At 46.1% G+C, this 10,724-nt stretch overlaps 1 protein-coding gene across 1 annotated transcript in view; it reads right to left on the reverse strand.

The window, feature by feature from the left end:
* LOC106807541 (ubiquitin carboxyl-terminal hydrolase CYLD-like) overlaps positions 1-10,724 on the reverse strand; it is a 194,181-nt gene that overhangs the window by 159,868 nt on the left and 23,589 nt on the right.

Genomic DNA, 10,724 nt, shown 5'->3' on the forward strand with positions numbered 1-10,724 from the left:
GAGAGAAGAGTATAGATTAGACAGAGAGGTAGTGTTACCGCCAGTTTAGTCTGTTGGTAATAGTAGTTGGAATTTCTAATAATTTAGCGATCTAAATGTTAATTTGACCTGTACCGAGCAGCTTATGATACAGTGGCTCCACCTATGGGGATTCCTAGCCAGGACTGGTCGGTGCTGCCACCTGGTGGATTAGGTGTTAATCGATATAGAAGATCGCAAGATTGCAGGAGAGAAGAAACGTGCATTTATCGTTGATGGTAAATTTTCCGTTCTTGTGTGTTTAAAGCAAATATTATGCTCCAATCTAGTATTAAAATAGTTTCTAAGGTGTTATAGGATATGTAGGAATCCGCCTGCGTGTTGAATAGTGGATTATGTGTGAGTTAAGGGTGGTTTGATGCTGGTATAGTTGACAGCCTTTGTGTGGGGCCATTCTGTCATTAGGATTTTTAAGTGTTGAGCTTTGGTAGGAATTTAGGACATAAATTAAGGATGTTTGTGACTATTTACATGAGTGTATAATTTAGGTGATACCTATAATTTGTAAGCTATTCAAGTACAAATTAGATTGAAACTATATTGTGTAATTTTATTTGTATAGGCCAACGGTGGTCGTTCTCTGTCGAGTCACAGTCAGGGCTTGATACCTGTGTATGGAATGCGGGTGCACAGTTCGTAAGTTTGCTAGTTTGTTTTCTACAATTATATGCCGAATGGGCCAATATACTCTAGTAGCTCATGGTGGTTTAGTATGCAAATTTATGTCCAGACCTAAACTCTTCAAGAATCCACTAATTGAAGGTCCAGGAACAATATTTGGTTGGTAACACATTTCCCACTGACGGCAAAATATCTTTTTGCCGTCACGCCCTTTTTCGAGCGAAGTACTACCATACACCGTGACTGTATCTACAGAACCGTTGGACCTAGGAGGTTGCCCGACCACTCAAAATGTGCGCAATGGCCACATTATGGGGGGTCAGTAATACATTTTCATATCCAAAAGTCAATGGTTTTTAAGATAATTGCCCAAAACCGATTTCTGCATGTTACACACTACAATTATTCATAACTGTTCCTGTTCCTATTGTTAACCGTTACTGAAACCCTAACCCTAATCCTACAGAAGTACACAGATCGCGAGGAGGGCTCTTTTACTAGCTTCACAACAACAATGAGTGCACTCCAGGATCCACTGAAGTTTGATATTACAAAGACAGCATTTGTACCCATCCTTCCATATGTCGCAACCGAAATGGACACAATATTTACATCCATGATGAACTTTCAGGATGTCTTGAAGCAAAAGAATGCCATGTCAGGGGCATTGTGGTCTGATGAAGGGGTGTATGCAATCGCCAAGGAAATCCAGCTGTTGAAGCCAGATCAGTTTGGTAACATATTCCTTGGAATGGGACCATTTCACATGGAGAAGATTGTCATCGCTTGCCTTGGGAAGTTTTTAGGCTGTATCGGTATTGATCTGGCTTTGATTGAGACTGAAGCCTTTGGCAAGCTTGTTGTAGAGAATAGTGTCATGACTGCAGGTCACTATTGCAAAGGCAAGGAGGCAATGAGTCTTGTATCAGAGGGGATGACAGTTCTTATGCTTGAGAAGTTTCAACCTGACCAGGACAGTATTAGTTGTGAATTAGACCAGCAAATAGAGACCATGGAAACTAAGATGCAGCAAGCGTTAGATGTTGACCGTACAGAGTTCAGAGAGATTTGGGAAGAAAGCAAGATCTTACATGCAGACTTGAAGAAGTCGTTCACAGAATGGAAAGAAACGGCCTGTAATGAGAATGTGAGGTACTGGAGCTTGTTTCTGGATGAGCTGTATCTATCATGAGAAATCTTACACACTCTATTCGGCAAGGCGATTGGCATCCTTTCGTTTCAGCTGTGCAGAGGTGCATGCCTTTGTCCTTCGCGTTTGGCCGGACAAACTATAGCAGATGGGGTACGCTGTTCCTTGAAGATTACCTGGACATACAAAGGAAGTTCCCGGGTATCTACAGATGCTTTACAGGTGGTGGATGGGTGATGTACCACACTCTCCGACAAGGCAGTGCAGTAGGATTTGACATGGCACTCGAGAAGTGTTACATAATAAACCCGCCAAGGTTGCTGGAGGTATCATTGTGATGACTAGACAGAAAGAAGCAGTAGCATTATGGAATCTCCTAAAGCATGAGAAAGATCTTCATGTGGCGCAGCTGCTGGAAGGGTGTAACTTGGGAGACAAAGATGACAGTGAACTGAGCCTACACAATGAGTTCAATCCAAGTTCTACGAAGATTGGCCATGTTCGTGCGAATATGCTTCTGGATTACATAAAATCTATCAACAATCCGTTCGGCGCTGGAATCAGACTTCAGAACATCTCTACTGGAGCTGACATACCCCAGGAGGTTGTTGACGGATTACTTGAATGCCTGGAAATTGGTGATAAGAGTTATCGAGAGTCTGTTGAAATCAGATTTCAGGATAATGAGAAGCACCTACCTGATACAATCCCTACCAACCGCAAGACTGTTTTCGTGAAACATACTTCTACTCCGTCCACAGCGAAGAAATCGATGGCGAAAAAGGATGCTGCAGAAACGATTAGGTACATTGACTATGCTAGAGAAAAAGGGTACAGCATGCTAGAACTCCTGAAGTATGAATTGACCAGCACATCCCAGTTCCTCACCACTGAATGTAAAGATGGCATCAAATTGAAGAAGCCTGATAAAGCCTCCTTAGCCAGGGAACTTGTCAGTCAACTTCCACAGGAGACGAGGAATGTAAAGAGTGACGCTCAAATGACAATAGTGGACTTCATGGCACTTGTGTATAAACTACCGATGAAAAAGATGGGCCTTCACACATTCGGGGAATTGGCTGAGAGTCTTTCCATCAGCGTTCTCGCTACAGGCTCCGAGTCCACAAGAATAGATATGATTTTTTATGTTTATCAAAAATCATCAATCAAGCAAATGGAACGGGCACAGAGAAGTTCTTCATAACAAATCACTATCACCATTAGGTCTGACAATCAGAAACTCCCTGTCGATCTTGATATGTTCTGGAGCTCAATGTTGCACAAAGTTCGGTTGCAAGAGTATGTCTTCAAGTGAATGCTGCAGAATGTCGAGTCAGACAAGGATATCTTCTTTGGAGGTGAATGCAGGAAATTGTTAGCTGGCACTGAAACACAGATCGCAGAGCTCTCAAGCAACCAAGAAGAAGCCGACGACAGAATCATGTTCCATATTAATGATGGTGTTGTGAAACATGGGGTTCAATCAGTCTTGGTTGACTCACCTGACACAGATGTCTTTGTCAACCTCATCTTCCACTTCAACAAAACCTGGCAACTACAAAAGCTGTACGTGAAGCTTGGTAACCGGAAAACAAAGAAAACTGTACCAGTCCACCTGTTGGTTGATCAACTGGACAACGGTTTGGTGTCGTGTCCCCCAGCCACTCATGCTCTCAGCGGTTGCGACAGTACCAGCAAGGTGGGTCCAAGCTGTCTGGCTGAAGATCTCATTGGATCTCTCCCTACTGGAACGGTTTGGTCGTAGAAGAACTGTCACCACAGATAACAAGCAATGCTGAAAAGTGCCTTGTGTCTTGCGATTAAAGAAGACAGACTGTTCCACTTTCTATGAATATCGATGGGAGCAGTACCACAACTCCAAGAAAGAACTGGACTTCAACCAGCTTGTGTGCTGTTCATCAACGCTAACGAGAACACATTAAGCGAGCATATCTGCCAGTGTAAGATGTGGTTGCAAGCCCAATCCTGCCAGTCACCAACCAGATCCACTCCAGTATGGATATTGAAGCAACGAGTTGGTATACACCCAGTGATACTGACAGTATCGTGCAGGGACGATGACCTGCCCCCTCCATGCAAATGCCCAACATTAATGTATGAGTAACAAAACGCGCACTTGCAGAGAAAGGAACATAAATGTGCAATTGCAATTATCTTAAAAACCATTGACTTTTGTATATGAAAATGTATTACTGACCCCATAATGGGGCTATTGCGCACATTTGAGTGGTCGGGCAACCTCCTAGGTCCAACGGTTCTGTAGTACAGTCACGGTGGATGGTTGTACTTCGCTCGAAAAGGGCGTGGCCAAAAGATATTTCGCCGTCAGTGGGAAAGTGTTACCACCAAATATTGGTTCCTGGACCTTCAATTAGTGGATCTTTAAGAGTTAGGACATAAATTTGCATACTAACCACATGAGGCTACTCTAGTAATATGTATTTCTATTAGTGTTTAACCATTATTTGCCAGTGGTGTAATTACAGAGCTGCCATTGTATGCGCAAGTGCTCAGGTGTGTAATCTTGTATGTTTTAGATTCACCATATGCGTAGCATCGCTGTATGCGTAATGGACAGATGCAATAAAGATTAAGAAGCACAGAAGCGTTCTTTCTCATTCCGTACACAACAGTGAATGAACTACACCAACAGTAAGCTGTTGACAGTATTGTATAGGTGTCGTCTACAGCATGGCGGACCCACTCAAGCTTCGCGGCCAGCGGAAGAGTGTAGTCGTCAGGCACTTGAACTTTCAAGCAACATGACAAGCCAAGTCTGCTTAACCTGATTAGCATTCCCAGGTAGAGATAGAGAGTGTTCACTGGGGATCCGCTGCAGTATCAGACATTTTAGGCAATATTTGACGAGGCGTGCATAATAATGCTCCGATGGTCAAGCCACGACTGGACGAGGCTGCTTCAGTACACCGGTGGGCCTGCTAAGACGCTATTCGGAATTGTGCACTGATACTGTTTAGGTTAATGATACTGACGGTTTAACAACCCCACCACATCTCACAAAGCATTCAGAACGCTGACCAGTGATCGTACCTTGTCCATGGCGTCAGAAATCCAGCATGTGGCAGACGAGATTGTGTCAGCGGAGTAGCTCTGAAGGAGCTGGGGAATGCTATCAGAGATAGACTCTCAGATAGGCTTAATCCCCCCCAAATAATTCCAGCGCAGGCACTAGCTTCATTTAAAGCCCAGTGGCGCAGGAAGGCCTTGCAAATGAAGCTAGAGACTGATGACTATCCAGTTTTTAATGACTTTGCGGACTTTATGAGGCGTGTCACCCTCGAGATGAATGACCCATTGTATGGGGATTAGTCAGGTTACCAAACTCCTAGAGGAGTTGGTAGTAAAGTAAATTCTAGTCGGAACAATAGAAGGTCACTAGTGGCCCAGGCCGAGGTAACTGGAGCAGGGCCATCGCCCTCACCTTGCGTTTCCTGTGGGTACACATCTCACCCGCTGCACCAGTGTGAAGACTTTAAGTGGTTGTCACCAAGAATGAGATTTGCCTTGGTTGTGAAAAATAGATTGTGTTTTGTATGCTTCTCGCCCAAACATAGGGCACCGGCGTGTAAGATGACACCCACGAGTCAAGTTCATGGGTGCAAAAGGAAGCACTCAAAGCTTCTGCACTTCGATAGTACTAGCACTGATGTTTGTTCAGATGTGGGTAATGATAGTGTTGCCAAAAAAGTGGTCAGTAACGTATTTGGGGGTACTGGTGTGAGTGTATACATACCAATGGTGCCGGTGATTGTCAATGACAAGGATTGTACTTGGGCCCTTCTGGACTCCGGGTCTACTGATAGTTTTGTTTCAGCCAAATTAACCCAAGACTTGCGGCTCAAGGGCTCCGGTGTAAGCTGCCACCTGAGCACTTTAGGGAGTAGCCGAGATGTTAAATCTACCCTGGTATCAGTAGACATCACGTCTTCAGAAGGTCAGGTGATAGCATTAAAGAATGTTCAAGCTGAAGTGCTCATTGGCATGGATAACGCTCACCTGCTTATGCCACTGGAGGTTGCATCTAGTGATAAACCCTCTGAGCCGTTCGCAACCCGAACCAAGTTGGGTTGGTCACTGAGTGGTCCTGCAGGGGGCAGGCGAAACCGGCCTGTGGTTTCCCATTGTATCAGTGTGGAGCGTCAGATCGACAAATTATGGGAGATGGAGGCCCACGATGAAGACATCCAGGTCATGTCACATGATGACAAGCGAGTGATTGACCTATGGGACAGGGAAGTATTTCGCGAGAATGGGCATTACGTATTGCCGGTACCGTGGCGGGATGGCAAGCCTAGCCTGCCAAATAACAGGTCCATGGCCACGAGTAGACTAGAAAACCTTCGCTGTAAGCTACTGAAGACGGAAATGTTGGAGGTCTATGCAGGCAACATTGAGAGTCTAGTGAGAGAGGGCTACGCGGAACGTGTACCCGAAGCCGACCTAATGAGAGATGATGGGGGTGTGTGGTACCTTCCACATCATGCTGTAGTCAGCGAGGCCAAGCCGCGTGGTCTTTGATTGTGCCTCAAAAAAGGATGGCGTGAGCCTAAACAGCCAATGTTTGCAAGGACCGGATTTGAATAACAAGCTCCTTCATGTGTTGCTTCGGTTCCGTCAGCATAAGTACGCCATTATGGCAGATATCGAAGCCATGTACCTTCAGGTAAAGATCCCGCTGGGAGACAGGGATGCGTTGAGGTTCTTGTGGTATGAGAACGGTGCCACAGTGGAATTTAGGATGACGTCACACCTCTTTGGGGGTGTATGGTGTGCAAGCAGTAGCACCTTTGCCCTCCGGAAAACTATTGAAGATTCTCCCGTCAGTGAAGACATCAGGGACCCTGTTCGTCACTCGTTCTATGTAGAAGACATGTTAAAGTCTGTCGAGACCAAAGAAGAAGCTGTCCAAATCATGCAGGGGACAAAGCAAGCGCTCGTGCTGGGAGGATTTAATTTGACGAAATTTGTGGTCAATGACGTCGAGCTCCTACAAAGTGTGGATGTCAAGGATAGAGCGAAAGAAGTCAAGGAAATTACAGCAAGCATGGGCAGCAAGGCCCTTGGAGTCAAGTGGGAGGTCATGAATGACTGCTGCTACTTTGTCAGTAAGGACACAGAAACACGAGTCATCATGAAGAGACTCATGCTGAGTCAGTTGTCATCGACGTATGATCCACTTGGTTTGGTTTCACCCATCATCTCCCAATGGAAAATATTATTCCAGGAAGTCACTAAGCTCAAGCTGCCCTGGGATATGACAGTCCCTCCTAGTATTAGTCAAAGATGGATTGCCTGGTTAGCATCCTTAGCAGATGTTCCCAAACTCAAGTTTCCGAGGTGTGTCATTCCAGACGGGTTCGGGGAAAGTGCGATGGAGTTGCACCACTTTAGTGACGCCAGCGAAATAGGGTATGGAGCCTGTTCCTACCTAAGAATGATAAATCAAGCAGGGGAAGTCCATGTTGTCCTGCTAGCCAGCAAGGCTAGTGTAGCACCAGTCAAGAAGATCACCCTTCCCATACTAGAACTTTCTGCTGCTGTGGTGGGGGCCAAGCTTGAATGCATCATCAGGAGAGAAATAGAGGTGCCACTGCTTAGGTCAACCTTCTGGACAGACAGCCGTATTACCTTGGCCTATATCCAGAATGATGCCAAGAGATTCAAGACGTTTGTCGCAAATAGTGTCGCTCATCAGGCAACACAGTGATCCAGATCAATGGCGCCACGTAAAGGGAAAGGAAAACCCTGCGGACGTATTGTCACGTGGGTGTAGTGCCGAGTCTGTTCCTCAATCTTGGTTCTGTGGCCCAAGCTTCCTCAGGGAGTACAAGAGCACCTGACCACCGGATGTGCGGACATCCGTTGATCTGATGGAGGCAGATGCCGAAGTGAAAAGGGATGTTTCTGTGGCAGTTGCAAGCACCGCAAATGCAGTCCGGCATCCTATGGAAGCCCTGATTGAACATTATTCTAGTTTCTACAAACTGAAGAAGGGCCTGAGCTGGCTCATGCGAGTGAGAGAGTTTCTGCAGGGCTCGGGGGACAAGTCTAAGTTAGCCGGTCACATAACCGCATCGGAGTTAGCTCGAGCTGAGGAGCAAGTAGTTCGCTATGCACAGGGCCAAACTTGCAAGTCCGAGATCGCAGCGCTGATGGAACGAGGCGCGGTGGCTACTTCCAGTCCCGTGAGGAAACTGAATCCTATTCTCAATTCAAGTGGGATATTAGTGGTAAGAGGGAGGCTAAAGCATGCCAGGATGGGTTACGAGGCTAAGCACCCCGTCATCCTGTCGTCGGCTCATAAAGTATCCAAGATGATTGCCAAAGAGTGTCATGATGCCGCTCATTTAGGAACCGAGTGGTCGCTGAGTCGACTCAGGCGCAAGTATTGGATCGTACGAGCCAGAAGCCTACTGAAGGAAATAAAGCATGCATGTGTCGTATGTAAGAAGTTTTATGCACCAACACACCATCAGAAGATGGCTGATCTTCCTCCGGAGCGTGGTGAACCAGGCAGCCCTTGCTTTTCCTGTGTTGGGGTGGACATATTTGGCCCTTTCTACGTGAAATTAGGGCATTCGGAAGTAAAAAGGTATGGTTGCTTGTACACATGCCTCACTGTGAGAGCAGTGCACATCGAAGTGTTGAATAGCCTAGAGACGGATGCCTTCTTAGCTGGGTTCTTCCGATTCATAGCACGTCGTGGCTGCCCTGTTAAAGTATTCTCAGACAATGGGACCAATCTGGTGGGAGCGCACAATGAGTTGTCCCGTAGCTTGCGTCAATTGGACCAGGGGCACATCATTCGATCGGCTCGCAGGCGTGGAGTTGAGTGGAAGTTTAATACGCGACTCGCGTCCCATCATGGAGGCATATGGGAGAGGATGATACGCACAGTGCGCCGGGTATTGTGCGCAATTCTGGACCGGAATGCCAGATTGACTGATGATGTGTTGTGCACAGTTACGTGTGATGCTGAGAATCTGGTAAACGCCGACCAATCACTAAGTGTAGTGAGGACCCAGATGACGATGAACCCCTTACGCCCAATCACTTGCTGCTGCTGCACAACAACACGTCATTGTCTTGGGGTACGTTCTTCTCACGGGACATGTATCGGAAGCATTGGCGGTACTCCCAGTGCCTTGCCGATCTGTTTTGGAAGAGGTGGCTCCTAGAGTACCTCCCGCAACTGCAGGGGCGCCCAAGATGGCAGAAAGAGAAGCTGAATCTTCGAGTGGGTGATATCGTGCTGATCAAAGAGGAAGATGCACCTCGAGGAGCATGGCCCCTAGGGTTAGTTGTGGAAGTGAAACGTGGCGCAGATGACTTGGTTCGGAGCGTTCGACTCAGAATGAAGTCCACTCATTTGTGGAGGCCAATCACCAAGCTGGTGCCATTGGAAGAGTCTCTGGCTGGTGATCAGTGATGTGACGTTAGGTTGAATCTAGGTAAATTCAAGGAGGGGGTGTGTTACCGCCAGTTTAGCCTGTTGGTAATAGTAGTTGGAATTTCTAATAATTTAGGGATCTAAATGTTAATTTGACCTGTACCGAGCAACTTATGATACAGTGGCTTCACCTATGGGGATTCCTAGCCAGGACTGGTCGGTGCTGCCACCTGGTGGATTAGGTGTTAATCGATATAGAAGATCGCAAGATTGCAGGAGAGAAAGTTGGTTGATCAACTGGACAACGGTTTGGTGTTGTGTCTCCCAGCCATTCATGCTCTCAGCGGTTGCGACAGTACCAGCAAGGTGGGTCCAAAGCTGTCTGGCCTGAAATCATCCATGGATCTCTCCCTACTGGAAGGGTTTGGTGTAGAAGAACTGTCACCACAGATAACAAGCAATGCTGAAAAGTGCCTTGTGTCTGGATTAAAGAAGACAGACTGTTCCACTTTCTATGAATATCGATGGGAGCAGTACCACAACTCCAAGAAAGAACTGGACTTCAACCAGCTTGTGTGCTGTTCATCAACGCTACGAGAACACATTAAGCGAGCATATCTGCAGTGTAAGATGTGGTTGCAAGCCCCAACTCCTGCAGTCACCAAACCAGATCCACTCCAGTATGGATATGAAGCAACGGATGTTGGTATAACACCAGTGATACTGCCAGTATCGTGCAGGGACGATGACCTGCCCCCTCCATGCAAATGCCCAACATTATGTATGAGTAACAAAACGCGCACTTGCAGAGAAAGGAACATAAAATGTGCAATTGGCAATTATCTTAAAAACCATTGACTTTTGGATATGAAAATGTATTACTGACCCCCCATAATGGGGCTATTGCGCACATTTTGAGTGGTCGGGCAACCTCCTAGGTCCAACGGTTCTGTAGATACAGTCACGGTGGATGGTTGTACTTCGCTCGAAAAGGGCGCGGCCCAAAAAGATATTTCGCCGTCAGTGGGAAATGTGTTACCAACCAAATATTGTTCCTGGACCTTCAATTAGTGGATTCTTGAAGAGTTTAGGACATAAATTTGCATACTAAACCACCATGAGCTACTCTAGTAATATGTATTTCTATTAGTGTTTAACCATTATTTGCAGTGGTGTAATTACAGAGCTGCCATTGTATGCGCAAGTCTCAGTGTGGTAATCTTGTATGTTTTAGATTCACCATATGCGTAGCATCGCTGTATGCGTAATGACAGATGCAATAAAGATTAAGAAGCAACAGAAGCGTTCTTTCTCATTCCGTACACAACAAATTTTATCCACATGCGGAAATCTGCGTACTCCTTTAAATACAAAAATGTCTTAATCACACCAAATACCAGAACTGTGACATATGGGACAAATAGCTTTAGAACATTAGCTGCTAATTAAGGTGTGAAACAGTCTGCCAGAAAATGCCAGACA

The sequence above is a fragment of the Priapulus caudatus genome, unplaced genomic scaffold, assembly GCF_000485595.1.
Source record: "Priapulus caudatus unplaced genomic scaffold, Priapulus_caudatus-5.0.1 Scaffold221, whole genome shotgun sequence".
Classification (NCBI taxonomy): domain Eukaryota; kingdom Metazoa; phylum Priapulida; class Priapulimorpha; order Priapulimorphida; family Priapulidae; genus Priapulus; species Priapulus caudatus.